Source organism: Numida meleagris, chromosome Z (assembly GCF_002078875.1).
Source record: "Numida meleagris isolate 19003 breed g44 Domestic line chromosome Z, NumMel1.0, whole genome shotgun sequence".
Taxonomy (NCBI): domain Eukaryota; kingdom Metazoa; phylum Chordata; class Aves; order Galliformes; family Numididae; genus Numida; species Numida meleagris.
The window spans coordinates 65263143-65281921 of record NC_034438.1 but is presented as its reverse complement, the minus strand read 5'-3'; the positions used below and the strand labels follow the sequence as shown (position 1 = coordinate 65281921).

Below are 18779 nucleotides of genomic sequence, written 5' to 3'. Positions count from 1 at the left end.
TAAGTTGGCCTCTTCTCTGGTGTAACCAGTGACAGGATGAGGGGGAATGGCCTCATGTTGCAGCAGGGGAGATTTAGGCTGGACATTAGAAAACACCACTTTTCTGAAAGAGTGGTCAGGCGCTGGAATGGGCTGCCCAGGAAGGTAGTGGAGTCACCAATCCTGGAGGTGTTCAAGGAATGTTTAGATGTTGTGTTGAGAGACATGGATTAGTGAGAACTACTGGTGGTAGATGGATGGTTGGACTGGATGATCTTGTAGGTCTTTTCCAGCCTTGCTAATTCTATGATTCTATGATTCTATGTCTTGGGAAAATCATTTAATCTCACTGTGCTTTTTATCAGAAAGGTGTTTATAGCCTATTTTGCAAGTTTTGTGCAGAAAGTATGGTTATGAAGAAACTTGCTGATATAAATCCTGGAAGTGACACTACGTTAACAGAATTTTGTGAAAGACCTCTGTTTTTGTACGCAATGTGCAAACAAATCTGCTGGGAGAAAGAATGCATGATAGTGCTCTGTTTTTCCCTAACAAAAAGTTGGAAACTGGGTTTGTACCTGTAGCCTGTCTGGCACGGGACACTGCTATTTAGGAGCCAGACTTGGTTTTGGAAATGAATGCTTTAAGACTTTAAGTAATTGGAAGGCTTGGCAGCAGCTAAGTATATGGTTTGATGGTCTAAAATTTGGGCAGAGGTGTCTGAAGACGCACTTGGGAGCTTAATCTTCCTAGTCTCAATCTGTAATTACTGAACTTCTTGTGGACAATGTTGTGATCACAAGAACTAGCCTGTAGGACTGAATAACAAAGCCCGAGAATTCAACCTGCTGAGCTCTCCACGAAAGAGTGACGGGTATTTCTTGTATCTGTTGCTCTTTATTATTACTGCTGTTACTATGGTTCAGCTGTACTGCTCCTCCCTCTCCGTGGCAAGCTTCCCCCTGCAGGAACACAGACCTGTTTTTCCATTCCTGCCTCATAATGGGAAAGGAGTGAGCTAGAAATCTTGAAAAGGCTAATCTCCATATCTCCTAATTTAAATTTGCCACTTTGTGCATCTCATATGTTCTTTTTATTACCCTATTTTTATTTGTGACACAAAGAAGCAGATTCTAAGTTATCTCTAGCAGTAGGCAATCTGTGCAAGACCTCAGACTGCACAGCAAAAATATACAATGTCAGCACATGCCCTAAAAGGCTAAGTATATTTCTACACACAAATGAAAATGTTTGGAAAAAAACAGCTATGTTTTATCCAAGGCAAATGTGAAGAGCATGCCATGGCTTTGTGGAAGACAGTATATTCTCACATGAGAGGTTTGGGGATGACTTCCTGGAGATTAGTTCTGCACAGAAGGACCTGGGGGTCCTGGACAACAGGTTGGCCATGAGCCAGCAGTGTGCCCTTGTGGCCAGGAAGGCCAATGGTAGCCTGAGGGACATTAAAAAGAGTGTGGCCAGCAGGTTGAGGGAGGTGATCCTCCCGCTCTACTTTGCCCCAGTGAGGCTGCATTTAGACTGCTGTCTCCATTTCTGGGCTCCCCAGTTCAATTCCCAGGGAACTCCTAGGAGGAGTCCAGCAGAAGGTCACTGAGATGATAAAGGACCTGAAACATCTCCTGTATGAGGAAAGATAGAATAACCTGGGTCTGTTCAGCCTGGGGAAAAGAAGACTGAGAGGGGATCTGATTAATGTTGATAAATATCTAAAGGAATGAGAGAGGCAAGTGGATGAGGCCAGGCTCTTCTCAGTGGTGTGTGGTGATAGGACAAGGAGCAATGGCCTAAAACTTTTACATAGGAAATTCCGTATTAACATGAGGAAGAACTTCTTCGTGATAAGTGTGACAGAGCACTGAAACAGGTTGCCCAGAGAGGTTGTGGAGTCTCCTTCTATGGAGATATTCAAGACCCAGCTGGACATCCACTTGTGCAACCTATTGTAGGATACCTGCCTTAGGAGGGGGGTTGGACTCGATCTCTTGAGGTCCCTTCCAACAACTGAGATTCTGTGATTCTGTGATGAGAGCTGATGATCAGCTGCTGAACCCAAAACTTTGTTCTTTTTTCCCATTTCTTTCAGCTGGTCTTATAAAAAAAATGCAGGTTCTTTCCACAAATCTTTTTTTCACTTCCATCCATAGAGGTTTACAATTTTCTTCTGGGATATAGCACTGCTACTGTTACTAAATGTCCATCCAACTATTAAAAAAGTGCAGTTATTGGGAAAACACAGCATGTACTGGTTACAACATCAGGTTATATTAGATGCTCCATTGCAAGGAGCAGTTCAGAAAGAACACAGGCAAGAAATTTCACACAATTTTCTCAGTTCTTAACAAAATCTTATCCCATGAACAGAAAATCATTTATTCTTAAAGGAAAAAAAAATACCAAAACAGTTAATTAGATGATTAGGGTATGAACTATTGAAGTATGCAAAGATAAAATTGAAATAAACAGCAGAAACTTGAGGAACACTGTCTTCTACTCTCTGTTTGAAAGGAAGATTAGTAAGAAAGAAGGGTAAGAAAAAGAGAAGACTGCCCAAATGCCCTGCAAAGCAGCTGCATGAGAGAACAGCTCTTTAGACCACATTTCTCAGAAGGAATGCATGAGATCACAAAGATCTTACAAGACACTGGATACACACCTCCCTTGAGCACACCATTCTGAGCACTGGTGATGATAGACAAGCGTGAATTATTTTCACAACACACGGAGAATGACTTGTCAAGGCGAAGACCTGTAAGAGCTCAACATATTGCCAAACAAATCTTGCCACCACAAATGCAGGAAGAAGATATTTTGTAAGGCACGGTCTAGCTTTGGGATCTCAGCAACCTGTGTTTTTGAGACATGGCTGACATCACATTGAATTAAAAGGGCATCTAACTTTACCGTGCTTTTGACTGGGCTCATTCATTCATAGTCATGTGGCTCTGTAGGCAGGAAATCCTGAATTCTCACTCATATTCTTTTCACATCAGATCTAACTGCCACTTACTCACCTTTTAACCTCCAAAGGACCAAAAGTCAAACACTTTTGCAAGTGAGAAAGATGATAAAATCCTGAAACAATTAGTAGAAGAGGACACAGATACTCCCTTAAATTCTTGACAGTAACTTGGATTTTCAGTATATATTACTATGGTCCAGGTCAAGCTTGGCTGTCCTGGAAGATACTGAATGGTTGCTTAAAGATCGTTGTTCTCGGCTTTCCTAGAGTGTCTCTTCCTAAGCAACATATCACAGTCATCCCTGAGCTGCCCTTACAATCTACTGATCATGAAAGTGCAAGCTCTTTCGGTTTGAAAGACAGGCAGAAAATGTCATTGGTGCTTATGAAACCCGAGTCTCAGGATCACATGTAGCATCTCCACAGAACATAGCCTTTTCATTAGCCCAGCAGTAATTCTAACAGAGTCGCTGTGGTTGTGCTTTACTCCTCCCTGGTCATGCTGGTTTTGGCTGTCTGTCTGGTGATATGGTTGAAAAGCAATCTCTGTAAAAAGGGCAAAAAAGAAGTGGCAGATGTCGAGCTGGATTCAGCTTCTGAATGAACAGAGGCATCACCCTGCCATTTCCTAAGCGTGACATTTACTTTGGATGGCCAGCCACTAATCCAGACATCCCCCCTAGACCTGTGAAACTCGTTCAGCTGCTGGCCAATGCATGGTGTCTGTATAGCTCAAATCCACAAATGTGCTTGCCATTTGCACTGCCTGAGACTCACTGCAAACCTGCTGCAGGAACCTTAATAAATGCAGATAGTGTTTACGCTGACACAAGAAGCTCCCGTCTCATTCAGTCCCATCACCTGTTTCTGCACGAAAGCATGTCAGCTAATCCTCTTCATAAACTTAGCCGAGCTTGGTCTTAAGAACAGCTATGAATATTTGTCCTCCAGTTGCAATGGAAGTGTTTGTCTGCTCTTCAAGGACTGGCTTCCAGTTTCCAGCCCACAATCACTAAAGGCTAGGTTATCACTCTTTGCTCTTTTGCCAGCCCTGAGCATTTGCTTTAGCAACCCACTGTTCTTCTTGGTGCTTCCTTCCATGAGGCAGACATAAATCTCTGATGTATCCCAGTCTGCATTTCCCCAGACTAAACAAGTAAGTTCCCTCAATCTCAAGCTCCACGCCAAGCTTTCCATCTTCCTGCAGTCCATGCAGGCTCTCACAACAGCATCAAGTCATACTTTTGGAACACAACTGACCAGAAAAGCACGCGATACTGAAGACACACTCTTTGCTGCAGCATCTACCACACCATTCCCATTTCTCCATCCTCTTGGGAAGTGTCCTGATGATGACTGTCCATAGCCTAAGTGTCAAGAACTGCTCTTTGCATGGCAGAAAGCAAGCAGACAGGAGGAACACGATGCCACAGGACATGCTCACAGTTGTGCTGCTCTCTTCTGACAGAGTCACGCCAATAAGATAACAACAGCTGCAAGCAGATGGGCACTTCAAACACAGCTATCTTCTCCAAAATGGTCAGCAGCAGCAACAGCTGTGCTTGAAAGGCAATCAGGCGGTGCACCAAGAAAGTACGTCGTCCTCCTCCAGCCGCTTCTCTGATGGGCTGACACAGTTTCTCACCCTCTATTTGCCTTCCAAGCAAAAATGACACTTCACTAATGAGTGAATGATTAAGAATCAGCCCAGGCTACTCTATGCCCTGGATACAATTACCAAAGTTTCAGTGCCAAGCTAAACACTTGCAGCTTGTTTCCTTTGCATGAAATGGCTCCAGAAGGGAAAAACAAGCAGAGGATGCCTGCACAGCACTCTGTCCACAGCTTCGACAACTTGGGGAGAAAATCCCTTCTTCCTTTGCACTGTTCTCTGTTTGATAAAACCCACATCTGAGCTCATGCATGCTGACTTTTCCACCAGAAGAGATGAGCTGCCCAGGAATGGGAGGAGGGAGAAAGGAAAGGCGCAGTCTCCACCAGGAAGCCCCAGGCAGCCCCAGCCATGTGAAGGCAGGGGACGCTGTCAGGACAAACAGCCCGGGCCATCAAGGCTTTAAAATAATTCACACAGAGCAAATTAAAGCCAGCTGGAAGAAAGCCATGCTGGCAAGGGGAAAGGAACACAGCTCTGCCAGCAGAGTGAAATGATGGCTTTAAAGTCAGTGTTTCTTTGTTTCTTTTTAGAAGTCAGGAGGAAGATTTGAGCTACAGAATGGAATGAAGATGTAGTAGAAAGCCACTGGAGGCATCTTCTGGAAGCGTGGCTCTGCTAAGCATTTATCTGCTCACCTCAAAAGGGAAGCCCAAAGAATGTCAGAGTTAAGAGGAGAAAGTACCAACCTTTATACAAAGAGAAAGAAAGTAAAGAAATACAGAAATAATGGGTGCAAATTTACAAAAAGTAGGGGGCATTTCTCTTCTTTACCAGTACTGCTCATCTGATGGAGAAACTCTCATGCCAGATGTCTGAAGGACATTTCTCTTAACCATGCAGCTGAATGCTGGTATGGTTGCCTTATGACTTCTATGATACACCGTCTTTTTTTCCTAAGGGATAGGATTAATACCATGCATACTTGTGTCAGATAAGGGGTAGAATCACACACTCCCTTGGACATGAACCTGGCACTGTGATCCCAGGACTCATTTACTTTTCCTCAGAGATGGTCGATATTGCATCACTATATAAAAAATAAGTAAATAAGTAATAAGTAAACTGTCCCTAAACATAGCTTGGGTAAGCCAAGATGGTTTGGACCAGCTCCACTCAGCCCCAAACATTAAAACTTGCAGCATGTTAGCCTCATCCCTCCTAACTCCTTTATAGCTTCTTGCAACCTCATTTTCATCTTTTATTCTTCTACAGCACTCTATCCTTTCTGCAGTGAACTGTTATAGCCAAGGCCCATGTCCTGCTCAATCTTTGGACAAGCTCTGTCTCCAAAAGACATGTGCAGGCACCATGTTCTTTGATAAAGACCACTTCTGAACCTCTCATGGATGAGAAACATGGATCCTTGAATACACCATAGGACAAGTAGCACCATGAGAGGTTCAGGTTGGGTATCAGAAAAAAAAATTTCTTCTCACAAAGAGAGGAAATGTACTGGAATGGGCTGTCCAGGGAGGTGGTGGAGTCGCTGTCCCTGGAAGTGTTCAAGAAACGTGTGAATGTGGGACTCAGGGACATTGTTAGTAGGCATGGTGATGACTGGACTTCATGATCTTATTTCCAGCCTTCATGATTCTTGATGACAACCTTAATAACCAGCATAAATGCAGAAAAAGTATGTCTCAGAATGAAGATATGAAACAACAACTCAATGTTCTTGGTTTTCATAGAAGTGGAATAAGCAAGTAAAAATCTGCTGGATGAACTCCAGTAAAAATCCGGCCATGTCTGGCTAAATTCATCCTAGTCATTTCAATTAATAAATATTCCACTTGCTCAGCTGGTCAAACATTGCTCCAACTCCGTGTGCAATTTTACCTAGAGTTCTGATGGATGTTCAGCATTGCCCTAGCCCCTCCTGCCATTTCTTAATTTCCCACCAATACACGAAGTTTCATCCTATTTTAAATCTTGGCAGAAACAACAGTCTCCCATTGTGTGCAAAGCACTCAGTTGCCTTAGGGCACACTTTCTTCCTTTAATTCTCCATTATAATTACTTTTTTTCTTGTGCCTTTTAGCCCAATCCCTTTAAAAACAGGGAGAAAATCTCCAACAGGATTTGTACAAATCCCCTCATTTTCTGTTCATTAATTAGTTATAATGAAGCAACATTTATACGGGAGCTATGAAAAGTTACTGCCCCTTGAGCTCCTGTAGAAATCATCGAAACAAAGGAGATCACTGCATGTCCCCATGTGCACTCCTTCTGCCCCATCGGCTGGCACAAGGTGCGGGGTAGCTGCCTGTGCTCCACACCAAGATAGCTTCATCTGCTCTGTGTTTCCAGCTGACCTGTGCTTTCTTCACAGTGACTGCAGCTTTTTCCAGGTGGCATTGATTGTGTTTAACAAGTAGCCCAGAGCAGATGGAAGCTGGGCCAGGCAGAGCTTTCTCTTGGGCCAGATGTCAGCACTGCGGGGCACAATCATGGGAAGTAACCTTTGCACACAGACAGCAACACGCAGACATTCTGCATTCGTCTGCAATCACATACAGTTCTGCTGCCTCTGCTAACATTTTAATAGCAACTTTTCATGTTTCTTGCACAAAACTTCATCTTGTCTGTCGGGACAGATAGAGGCTGCTATTGAACAAGACTCTCACTTACAATATGAAGTATTTCTGGAAAGTGCTTGGGGCGTGAGCAGCTGCCTGGAAGCCCAGAAGAGGCTTTTTTGTGTGCACCGTGTCACCACAATACATTTAGACAGCACATTGGCTGCTGTTATTTAACTGGTAGCCATACGGTTACTGCACCAGCCCCTCTGACCTGCTTTCTGGTGTGCTGTGTGAATGCTGGGATGGCTGAGCACCACAAAATCACAGAGGCTCCTCTGGCTCAAAGCACTGAGATCAGCTGCTTCTTCCAGGGAGGACTGTCATTGGATTACATGTGATACAAGATTTTGATAAATTAGTTTAAAACTCCAGATTCAGTTCAAGAAGTTGCTTCCGCGCATGAAGCCATTTGTGGCTGAGGTAGGACCCTTTTCATCAGTGCTTTCAGCTCCCATTTGTAGTGATGGGTATAATGCAGCAATAAATAGGATTGCTAGATTTGAGCAATGTTTGGAGCAAGATTGCTCCAAAAGCAGTGCCTCCTGTTCGCTTCCGTGTAAACGACAACAGATTCAAAGAGCACAATAACAGTATTTGATAGAGCAAACTCTCAGCTACAAAATACCATCTTTCAACACTGTCATCCATTAGCTTTGCATTTTCTGCAGCGACAAACAAGAGCCCGCACGCTGCACTCATAAAAATCTGAAACCAGTGGATGCGATCCACTGTCGTCGTTGCCACTGCTGAAATGCACCACCCATCACCTCACTGTGTTCACATCCACCAGTTGGTCTCCACTGATGTTTGCAAGTGTCGGTGAATGTCAATGGGTGCCATTTTTTCCATGTGGAGGAATTCAATGACACCCCTTTGCTTCATCCACACCTCCATGTCAGACATCATTCTGTCAGACTGCCCCTCTGCTGCCAGCTGTTACATGGCAACAAAATGTAATGGAATAATGATGGGAAGGTTCAACCTCCACTCCCACACTCCCAGCATCTGCTTCTGATGTTGTGGGTCAATATAATAAAATAGGAGGTATTACTTTCAGAGCAGCTTCTTACACAGAAACCGATCTTTTCTCTCTTTCACAGATAACCACCAACATTTAGACAGGATCCTGACTTCCCAGAACTGAGCAGTCCTGCACATGTAGAGCCACCCTTGCCCCTTGTGTTCTCCTATTACCATTGCCATTGGCAATGCAGGCAAAATACAAACACCACTCTTCCAAGCTTGCACAATTCACAAATGAAAGCAAAGCACAGGTGAGAGTGCAATAGCTGCATGGAAACAGACTCTGACTAACAGGATCACCTCTAGGATATGAGAAGCCCTGGTGCTGGCCAAGGGCAGCAGCTTACCTCTCAGGAGCCAGAGTAACCCTCGAAAGGAAGTCCTGATGCTGTTTGATTAGCATTGTTTCAGGGCGCCTTGCTGAGCCAGAAAGGAAGCAGTCACTCAGTTTCTAAGGAGCACCACCAAAAAAATACCAACAAAACAAGATAAATGCTGCAGTCTGAACAAGTTTCTCAGCACGTAATTCTACCTAGGGATTCCTCTTACAAAATACCTCTCTCCTTCCCGATCCACCCGCTGGGAGCCACCAAGCTTGAGAAGCACTTCCACTGCTGCAAAGTTTATTTTAATGTGCTTATTGAAGACACGTGTGGCTCAATATCTACTGTAAAGCTTGCACACTGTGCTCTGAAAAGAGCTGCTGTTTGTAGCACAAGTTTCCAGTAACAGCCTGAGATATTTTCTGATATGTTCAATATCAGAGAATCACAGAATCATAAAGGTTGGAAAAGACCACTAAGATCATTAAGTTCAACCATCAATTCATCACTACCATGCCCACTAAACCATGTCCCTCAGTGCCACAAAAATGCGTTTCCTGAACAGCTGCAGGGACAGTGACTCAGTCATCTCCCCGAGTAACCAGTTTCAATGCCTGACCACTCCTTCAGAGAAGACATTTTTCCCAATATCCAACCTGAATCTCCCCTGGCTCAATTTGAGGCCATTCCCTCTCATCCTATTGCTGTTATCTGGGAGAAGAGGCCAATACCCACTTTGCCACAACCTCCCTTCAGGGAGTTTTACAGGGCAACAAGCTCTCCCCCGAGCCTCCTTTCTCCAGACTGAACAATCCCAGTTCCCTCAGCCTCTCCCCATCAGAATTGTGTTCCAAACCCCTCCTTGGCTTCTTTGTTCTTCTCTGGACACGCTCCAGGGCCTCAATGTCTTTCTCATGGTGGAGGAGCCCAAAACTGAACACAGTACTTGAGATGTGGCCTCACCAGTGCCAAGTACAGAAGGACAATCACCTCCCTGCTCCTGCTGGTACCATCTTACCTCTCTGAGAAGCCATTTCCAAGTTTTCATTGTGGTGTTGTGCTCTTTCCACTAATTCAAGAAGACTAATCCAACCCTAGCTTATGTAGCCTATCGATCTTAGGTAGTCAACGTGCCAAACCCACTTTTGTGTCTGTCTTCTCCATCTGTATTTACTCTTCAAACAGTTCTGGCTTAGTTACAACAGTGTATTGATTCCTATGACTTTTGTATCAAGCATGGGGAAGGAAAGTCAAGGTCACTGCAAGCCTTCTTTATATAAGTAACAAACTTTCCTATTACAGTCAAGGAATAATGCCTCTGCCTTCAAATGGTGCTGGTGAGAAAAGCTAGGAAGTAAGGCAAACGAAATTAAGTCACTGGTGCTACTTGTCTTGGAGCACTTCCTCGTGGCTGTCACTAGCTTATCTCCTTACTTCTAGTAGATTTATCATGGAAATCATCCTGGAAAGGAAGTCTGCATGAAAGGTTCCATACGAGATTTCTATTAGGTTTGCATCTTACCCCATGGGACAACAATTTCAGGCATTTGAGATGCTGTGGACATGGTGGTGTTATCTTCCCTTTGCACGGTTCTCTTGGCTGGAGCTGTTTAATACTTTATTGAAAACTACAAACAGTGATAAACCTGAATGTCATGAATGTTGGGAGCTCCTGACTGGCTGGTAAAGGCAAACAGAGAGAGCTGAGACTAGAGTAAGCATCATGGTGTGAAGAGCCAGAAGGGAACAGACACAGCAGTTTCCCTTAAGAGGTGAAGGCTAATGTTAAGACAAGGGAGGTGTTCAAGCAGCAAGAAAGGGAGCAAAGAGGTTAATTAGCATTCATAACATTAACATTTGCCACTGTACGTAGTTTTCTCTAAGATACTAAAGTGCTCCAGCCAACTGTAGAGAAAGAAGCATTTGCCATTGGGCAACTCAAACAGAAAGTGAGGAATACACCCTACTTTATTTTTCTTGGCAGAGCCTTGCCTAATTGCGGGTTTTACAATTTTTTTCTGGCAATCCCAGTGTGGTTTTCCCTGATAACTGCTCAAGGAGACACTGGTTTATGGTAAGAAGAAAAAGAAATGGAGGACAGATCAGCACAAGTCCTTACTCTGAAGGAGACTAATAAAGAATTGCCAACTGTGCCTGGCCTTCATAAATGTTAGAGGGGAAAAAAGGTGTATCTTCTTGTCTTTAACAGACTCTTGACTTTCACCCCCTGAAGAATCAGATTGTATTATTAGTATAATTAGATGGTACGTTCTATTACTGTAAACTGGAACTACTTGGCATCCTTTCCTCTCATTAAGGAGAATTGCTCCCAGTTCAGTATGGCATCACTTTCGGCATGGCCACCAGCTTAGGGCATCCTGGCTCTCTGTGGACGTCTGACTGCTGGAAAGGGCTGAGGGAAGGATGGCTGGTTTGATGCCATGATGCAGGCAGAGGACACTGCCCATGTCACTGGATCACCAGTGGATGCGTTGCTGACACACTGCACAGGCACCCAGCAGACAAAAGCAGGTGTTAAACCCTTAAGAAGGTGAGTTGCATATTGATTCTTATCTTAGAAAAGCTGGGGTGGGATACTGCGGCCCTGAGGTTTGCTCTTAACACCTTCAGCAGGATGGCTAATCAGCTGCACACAAATAATGGCAGCCTCTTTTGTAGTTGCTGGGTGGCTAAAGATGGCCTTGGGAAATTCCTGCTAGGAAGAGCAGGGATTTGGAAATGCTTGACAAGTAGCTCAGCCACCTGCCTAGGTGGGGCAGAGGATGCTTAAAATTGCAACCTACCAGCTACATATGTAAGTGCCTTGTCTCTGAGTCAGTCCCCAGTTCTTCCTGATACTTCACTTATCACGCCGTTGTTGCCTCTCCAGAAATGGCTTATCAGGAGGAAGGACTTGGACAGAATTTCACCCACTTGATGATGGTTATTATTACTCCATGTTGAAAGCAAGCATGTCTGTTTGCTGTATCAAAGGGAGAGCCATTCTCTTTTACTTTAAAGGACAATTACCAAATAAATGTCCCCAGCCAACAGAGAGAAACTCTGTCCCGTTTACAGGCAGCAGCTGGAGGTGTTGTTTCCCTCTCGGCAGGTAAGCTAAACTGTGAACAGGCACAGGGATTTTCTCCAGCTTCTGGGCTGCACTTCAGCAGGAATGGCTGCATGCCTCTGTCTGACAGAAACCCCTCTGAGGCAGAAACACAAAATGCTGAGCCCCAGGATAGTCAGCCAAGCCCCGGAGAACCTGCCAGCCCATCCCCATTTTTCTCATTCTTGTGCTCTCCCTCCTAGTGCTGTTAATCCCTGTGATTCTCACTGCTGAGGAAGAGATCTCCCTGCCAGAGGGAAGAGAGGCTGCCTGGTGTATCTGAGGAGCACAGTGGAGCACTTCCCAAAACCACCAACCCCGTCCAATTTCACCTAATCTAATAATGACAGCTTATCTCACTGAAACTAGAGCAGAACTTAACGGACTTCAGAGGGAACAAAGCAGAGGAACTGCTGAAATGTGAAGCATCTTTGCTAAACCCATACCCCACCTCACACCCCACCTCACCCAGGAGAAACTGGAAGGCAACACAAACTGCTGAGCCCCTAGGGGACTCCTGGGGCACATTCACCTCAGGATTTTCCATATGAAATGAACACCTGAAGTGATGACAGAAGTCATGCCTGAAGGTTTAACTAAAGAGATGAGAGGATCCAAGGAGCAACCCTACCTCCACGTGCCTGCCTCCCATCACAGGTCAGGTCCTGGACAATACTGATCTGTGTTGCGAAAGCACAGGACAAATGGCCATCTGATAAATAACAGCACATGTGGCTTGCTGCCTATGTTTGTCAATGCCCTCCTCATCATCTCCTCATGCTAAACACAGTTGTGTGTACCGAGTTCTCCCCAAAGGGTACAAATGTAAAACTGCCGGGCCTTCCTTCAGTTCACAGGACTGGCCTGTGTAACTGCCTCCAAGGTCAAAAGAAACTGAGGGAACATTTTTTACACTGATAATAAGACATTTTAATAGGTTAATTACAAAGTAAGTATATCTCCACACACAAGAGCCATTCTTAATGACAAGTGCTCCAGTGTTCACATGCTACACTTCACCTTCACCACTCTCTATGACTTCTTAAGTCCCATTCAAAGCTGTTAGGCATATGAAGAGTTGTATTAGTCAAAAAGGATATACTTCATGTGTCTTTAGAGAAAAAGCACATGCTGTCCTAAAAAAGCATGCATCCAAGGGATAATTGGTGTGAAAAAGAGAAAGGGACATTAGTGAAAAATGATGTGATCTACGAGAAAAAGTTCCTGCTTAAAACTGTGCATAAAAAGACTGCCCACATAGGAATGTGCAAAAAAAATCTGAATTGTTGTTTTGTGTATATTAAGCCCATTCCTCAATGTTTGGTGCAAAAAAAAAAATCCAGGAAAAGTGTGGGTCTTCTTGAGACGATTATTGTTTTCAAGATACAGAATAGTATTGACTAAAATGAAGAGATCCTGTAGAAAAAAAAAGACAGTTATGCATTTTCCCAGACATGTTTAGGGTCTCAAATCACTTAAATTAGAAAGCCTAAACTGCAAAGTTCACTGCATTTCACAAACTCACCAGTTGTGCTACGAAAAATACTTGTCACTTGTTCTTTTTCTCTCTCTTCTTCTCTTGGATCATATTAGTGCAATATGTAGCTCTAAGGAAACATCTCATTTTCTCTGCTTTCCTTCCAATCCCTATCTTAGTAACACTGCCTTAGGAGAAGAAAGTAAACTTAAGTCCAAAATAGATAAGAGAAATCCTCTGTCTGTCTTTAGAGTGCACTGCTGATCCTTGGTGCCTGCCCAAGTATTTTCATCCACTCTTGCTCATTTGGCAATTTCCGTCTGCCTTAGACCATAAACTTTGATAACTGAGATTCTTCTTCAAAGTGAATACCATTTGGAACTGCAAGGGAAGCAAAAGCAAATGATTTAAGTACCACAACCACCTCCCAGTGTACGGGGTGGGAAACATGAATTATCTAAATCTTTGTGTCTCAGAATGTCCATCCAGAAGGAAAGACTCTGATCCATATTCCCAAAACATCTCCCTTGCTTTGAAGATCTTCTCAACAAGGCATACTGACTCAAGGAACCTCTGAAACTTCCATGCTTCAGTGCTGGTATGTAAGCAGATTTTGTAAACAATTTATTACCTCTGGCACAATTACATTCAAATCCTTTACCTACAAGGGGGTGAGCTACCTTTTAATATACTTTTAAATCTTGCAGAATGAGAAGCACTTTCATTGAAAACAGATATTTCCCTGCACAGTGTGAACCTTCACTGCCGGCAAAAAACACTGGATCCTATTAATGGGAATTTTCTGATACTCTCTGGAAAGCTACACTGTTCCTATGCATGACGTAAATATATAAAATATAACCTTTAACTTCAACTTGGCTCTGTTGGTCCTGAACCCTTCTCACAAACCTAAAACACCATGCACTGTATTTTTCAGTGCGCACTCTGCCATGCTAAGGGGATGCATGTTTGTTCACATAACAAAGGATGCCTACATTTCACTGATGTGACGGACACAATTCCAGTTATGTGACTGGATATGAACCTCTCATGATCAGCACTCAATTAATTTGTATCACATCTTCCCATTGTATCCTTGCCCCTGTCACATTTTGCATGCACATCTGGGCATGCAGAAGAACACGTACGCATCTCCTGTCACCTAACACAGAAGATCCAAGTGGAAGATGTGCATGCTGACTCGAGAGATGGGATCCCTGCGTTTTGTCATAGGAGTGGTGTACTTTCAGATGTGTGACAAAGATAGGGCCTGTGGCCCCCGTGGATGTCAGGGCACAAGTTGCCAGACCAATTCAATGCCTTGAAGGTGGGATGCTGGGCTGTACAGCATCGTTAAGTGTCACCAAGAGAGGCATCATACCCAATTCCGGCCAAAACCAGCTCTGTGGGGAGGAAAACTTGACTATTCCTCTTCCTCCACCCCTGGAGAATCAGCAGTGCTCAAGCTTCACACTGTTCATCATGCTTGACCTGCTGTGAACCCCATCTTTGGTAGATAGGGTCAGCTGTAGGTTAAGTAGATCATACTAGCAACTGCACTGACTGTTGACAGTATTCAGTCAACCCTGAATTTTTAAGAGATTTAAGGGCACTTTCAGAACTGCTCTGTTCCACTGGAAGCAGGCACTGGGAGCACTGCTTTTGGTCTGCCAAGAACAGGTGTCATATTTGTTGAAAACTACTCAAAGGCAAAAGATCCATTAACATTCCAAATCCAAGTTTGCTCTCACAGACTTATTAAATCCTTCTGAGGAAAAACAACAAAAAAAAGATAAATAAAGCAAAATAAAGCAACTCAGCCCTATGGGCAATTAAGTACTGCCGCAGGAGACATTTCTGTTGCTGCATTTTTTGAGCGATGTAAGAATAACAAAACGTAGAATAATTTAATGGACTTTACAATTCATAGGTGTAAATCTAGTGCAATAATCTGGTCATAAATCCTGGGAGCACATGGAGAGCAACAAAAGTGCAGGAGGTTTTATCTTTAAGGTCAGCTCAAAGAGAAATTACTATGTTTAATGTAAAAACACTCCGTTTTTACTCTAAGAAATAAAATGTTCTACACCGTATTTGTTTCTAATATAAAATCTTCATGAGAATTAAGGCTATTTCTAGAACATTCAGAAATCAATAGCGTCTACATGTCATGTCTTTGTATGGCAAAGCTTGTATGGTCAAACTTCTATTGCCTGCTTTGAGAACACGGCTTTCAGAGATGCTGATAAGAACTGTGAATGCTGTATGCAAGATCAGAACATAACCAGAAGCTGCAGAGTAATATTGTGGAACAAAATCAGTTTAATAATATTAAACACATCCAACCAAATGATTAGTGGAAAACCCAAAGGCAAAACATTTTGTCTTGACCTATTTTTCTTCTCAAATGTATTTCAGGAACTCCTCCTGGCTGTGTCTTTAGGTAAATTCAGACATCTTCACCTCTGCCATAGCCTCGAGTCTCCTATTTCAAAGAACACAAAATACGCATGACAAAACTTGCGCTGAAAGCATTTCAACAGCAACTTCTCCCTCTGAATGGTACAGAATACTGTATTTTAATAATGCTTTCCACCTGGATTGAATAAAACAGAGATAATGAGCAGGAACTATTTGAGAAGCCAGTCTGACTGCCTAACACAGTGATAACCTTGTGCTGCTAAATTCTGATCCACAAGTATGCTGACCACCATCTCCAGTGCATGTTCACATCTGTCCTACAGTCAAGTTGCCCTTGGTTCCTGTATTCTTGTATCAGGATCAGCACAATTTGGCCTGTTTAGGGATACGTGCAACCACAAGATAAACAAGAATTCTTCAGGAAAATATCTAGGTTTGCTTTCATTCCAGACTGGCTCTGCAGGATTTTTCGTGTTTCCAGGTTTATGGTCATGATACCCTCAAGAGGCTCTCCACATTGTGCTGAAGGCTTCACAGATACTACAGGACATACACAGCTTAGTTTTCTTAGAAACCTGAGATATATCAGAAGCCAAACCTCAGCTCTTCTAAGCCAGACATGAAGAGCCTGTGCGTCACTTTTCTTCAGGTCTCCCAGGAGCTGTTTGGTGGCAAGGTGGGAACAACCATGCTGTGTCTCACTCTCTGCAAGCACTGAGAAACACTGAGACTTGCATATGGTCTACCTGCAATTAGAACATCTGCCATCACAGTCAGTAACTTTTCTTGCTCAGATCAGATGCTGTAGTAGATGGTGTTGGATTAAGTTTAGCAACATATAATTGTAGCGGCATGTCAAATAGGTCATATGAGAACTCCTTCTGCTGCAGCTTCTTTTCTGTATCTGTTTCTCTAAATTCCAACCAAGCCATTAACCACAGAATAAACAGGTTGATGAAAAGTAGTAACTCATATGGGATTTCCATCACACAATATACAATGTGGCGCAAATATGCTGAGATGAGGGCTGCTATCTCTTGATTTGTAAGAACAGGTTAAATTGTATTAAGGACTCACTGGCAATTTGGTGAAGAGAGGTATTCATAAATTAGATTACTAAGGCTACTTGCAGTATATAGAATAGTAAAAGTAGTGATATGAAAGCACAGTCTAACTATTGTCCAAAACACATGTGGCATCTGGTTTTCAGTTTTTCATTATTGCTGCTGAACTGAAGGTGGAAGGTACAAAATCAGCTTTGTTTTCACATGGATTTTAGCTTCTAAAAATCAAAATGAAGTATCTCCAATCTTATTTTATCCTCATCCAAAGCTACTTACATTTAAGAGGTTCAGACAGATGTCACTTATTTTCACCTACTTCACTATCAAATACAAAGATTATTCCTTGAATACAGTGAGAAGTTACAGTATGCAAGAAAGCCAGGTTGTGAGACACTGTGAATTACTTTTGCCTGTGCCTCCGAGAAAACAGGCATTTAAGATAAGCATTTCCAGATTTATCTAATCCGTAGCTAGTAAAATGACAGTGTTTCAAAAAATATGCATTTTCTAAGTATTAACTTTTATGTAAAAAAAAAAAAAGAAAAGATGGCAAGCTGTGCAGGAAGAGGACAAATTGTTTTGTGTTCGGACAATGCAAAACATATTTCTTTGAGCCTAACAAAAACATAATACTATTTCCTCTGACAGGTTTTATCTTGCATTTTCCCATAAATCTAAGCTGGTTATTTCTCTTTTATCTAACTAAACAAATCTTCCTCTTTTTTTTTTAAGCTTAGAATAGGCCTTATTTTGGGCCAAACAATTTAAGGGTTATGAAGATCATAACCCTTAAATAATCATAACCATTATGAAGATCATAACCTTAACCTTCATGAAGGATTATGAAGATACACAATATTAATAATAAGACAGCCTCAGAAATGCAGCAGGTGACATTCTGGTCACAGTGACTTTAACGAGGTGTTTAGCACTGATATAACCAGGGAGAGCACTCCTGCTGGTATTCAGAGTGGCTTAGCAGGTCACACATGCGAGGTCATACGCAAGAAAGCTGGGGACAGGTTCCTCAGGTCTGTTTTGCTCTATCTTCCTCTTCAGAAATAAGTGATAGTATTTTCAGGAGAGAAAAGAACAAAAGCAACCAACTTTGCATCTGACTCTGCAGTTCCCTGGCATAGGATCTCACTGAAGCAAATACAGGGAACTGGCATACGGCTTGGATCTGCATCTCCAAGGCAGTATTTCGAGCAGTTATGGCAGATACAGCATTTTGCTTTAAAACCTGTTTCTAAGCACCCGATGCCGAAGCTCCCATTCCCACACTCAGGTAAGCACACACCTAAGTCTAGGGAGGGAGAAACAGGGTTCAGGATTGGAACAGATCTGCATTGAGTCTGGGACTGAAAAATATATTCTAGCACTTAAATTCTCCTAAATAGCAAAGATCATTAGTTTTATTTTCTTCCCTCATCAACCACTACATCTACTGTTCTAGCTATATATAGCAGCCTTTATTTCTTACACAAAAAGCACATCAAAATGGAGAAACGTCTCCCTCGGTCTCAGACATTTTTAGAGCAGGACTGCTCTACCATGGTGTCTTGTTGGTAATCCTCAAATCTTTTTCTTGCAGCTCTGTTAATGGAACAACATCCCATTTGTACGAGGGCAGTTTTCAACAAAAGCAGGATATGCCCTCTGGGATTCATATGCTCTCGCTTTAATTAAAAAGAAATCCCATTAAAACCTTCCACTGCCACAAGTGAATCAAATTAATTAAAAAAAATAGAAGATGGGAAAAAAAAACCTATTTTCAAAAGGAAACAACTGCAGCATAAATCTGTACACTTTTAATAGCACGAATTAAAACGTAGGAATTAGTAGTATTTTCCTCAGGTTGCAGGAAATCCACTGAAGTGGTGCAGCAGTCAGCAATGCCGAGACCACTCAATCCATCCCCAGGAAAGAAACATTGCTTACTCTTAGGTCCAATCCACTCCAAACTGCACACATGCTAATTGCAGACATAAAATTTTTACTTCTGAGGCAGAGACTGTTTAAATATTTACTTCCTTAAAAAAAAAAAAAAAAAAAAAAAAGAACAAACCCAGAAGCAGAATAGGATTGCTCCACTTAGAAGTGGAATCACATTTGGGATGTGTTTGTTTCAAAGCTTTCAATAACTTAG

General features: G+C 42.7%; 1 protein-coding gene across 8 annotated transcripts in view; it reads right to left on the bottom strand.

The window, feature by feature from the left end:
* The window catches only part of LOC110389395 (A-kinase anchor protein 2-like), a 258560-nt gene that overhangs the window by 55235 nt on the left and 184546 nt on the right, over positions 1–18779 (bottom strand). Inside the window, exons 1-2 of one of the 8 annotated variants that reach the window (XM_021379723.1) lie at positions 9578–9675; positions 8584–8687 (exon numbers count right to left, since the gene is read on the bottom strand). The exons of the other annotated variants lie outside the window; for them this stretch is intronic. The gene's annotated coding sequence lies outside the window, so the exon portion shown is untranslated. Of the gene's footprint in view, positions 1–8583; positions 8688–9577; positions 9676–18779 lie in introns of those variants that run through there. 8 annotated transcript variants of the gene reach the window in all.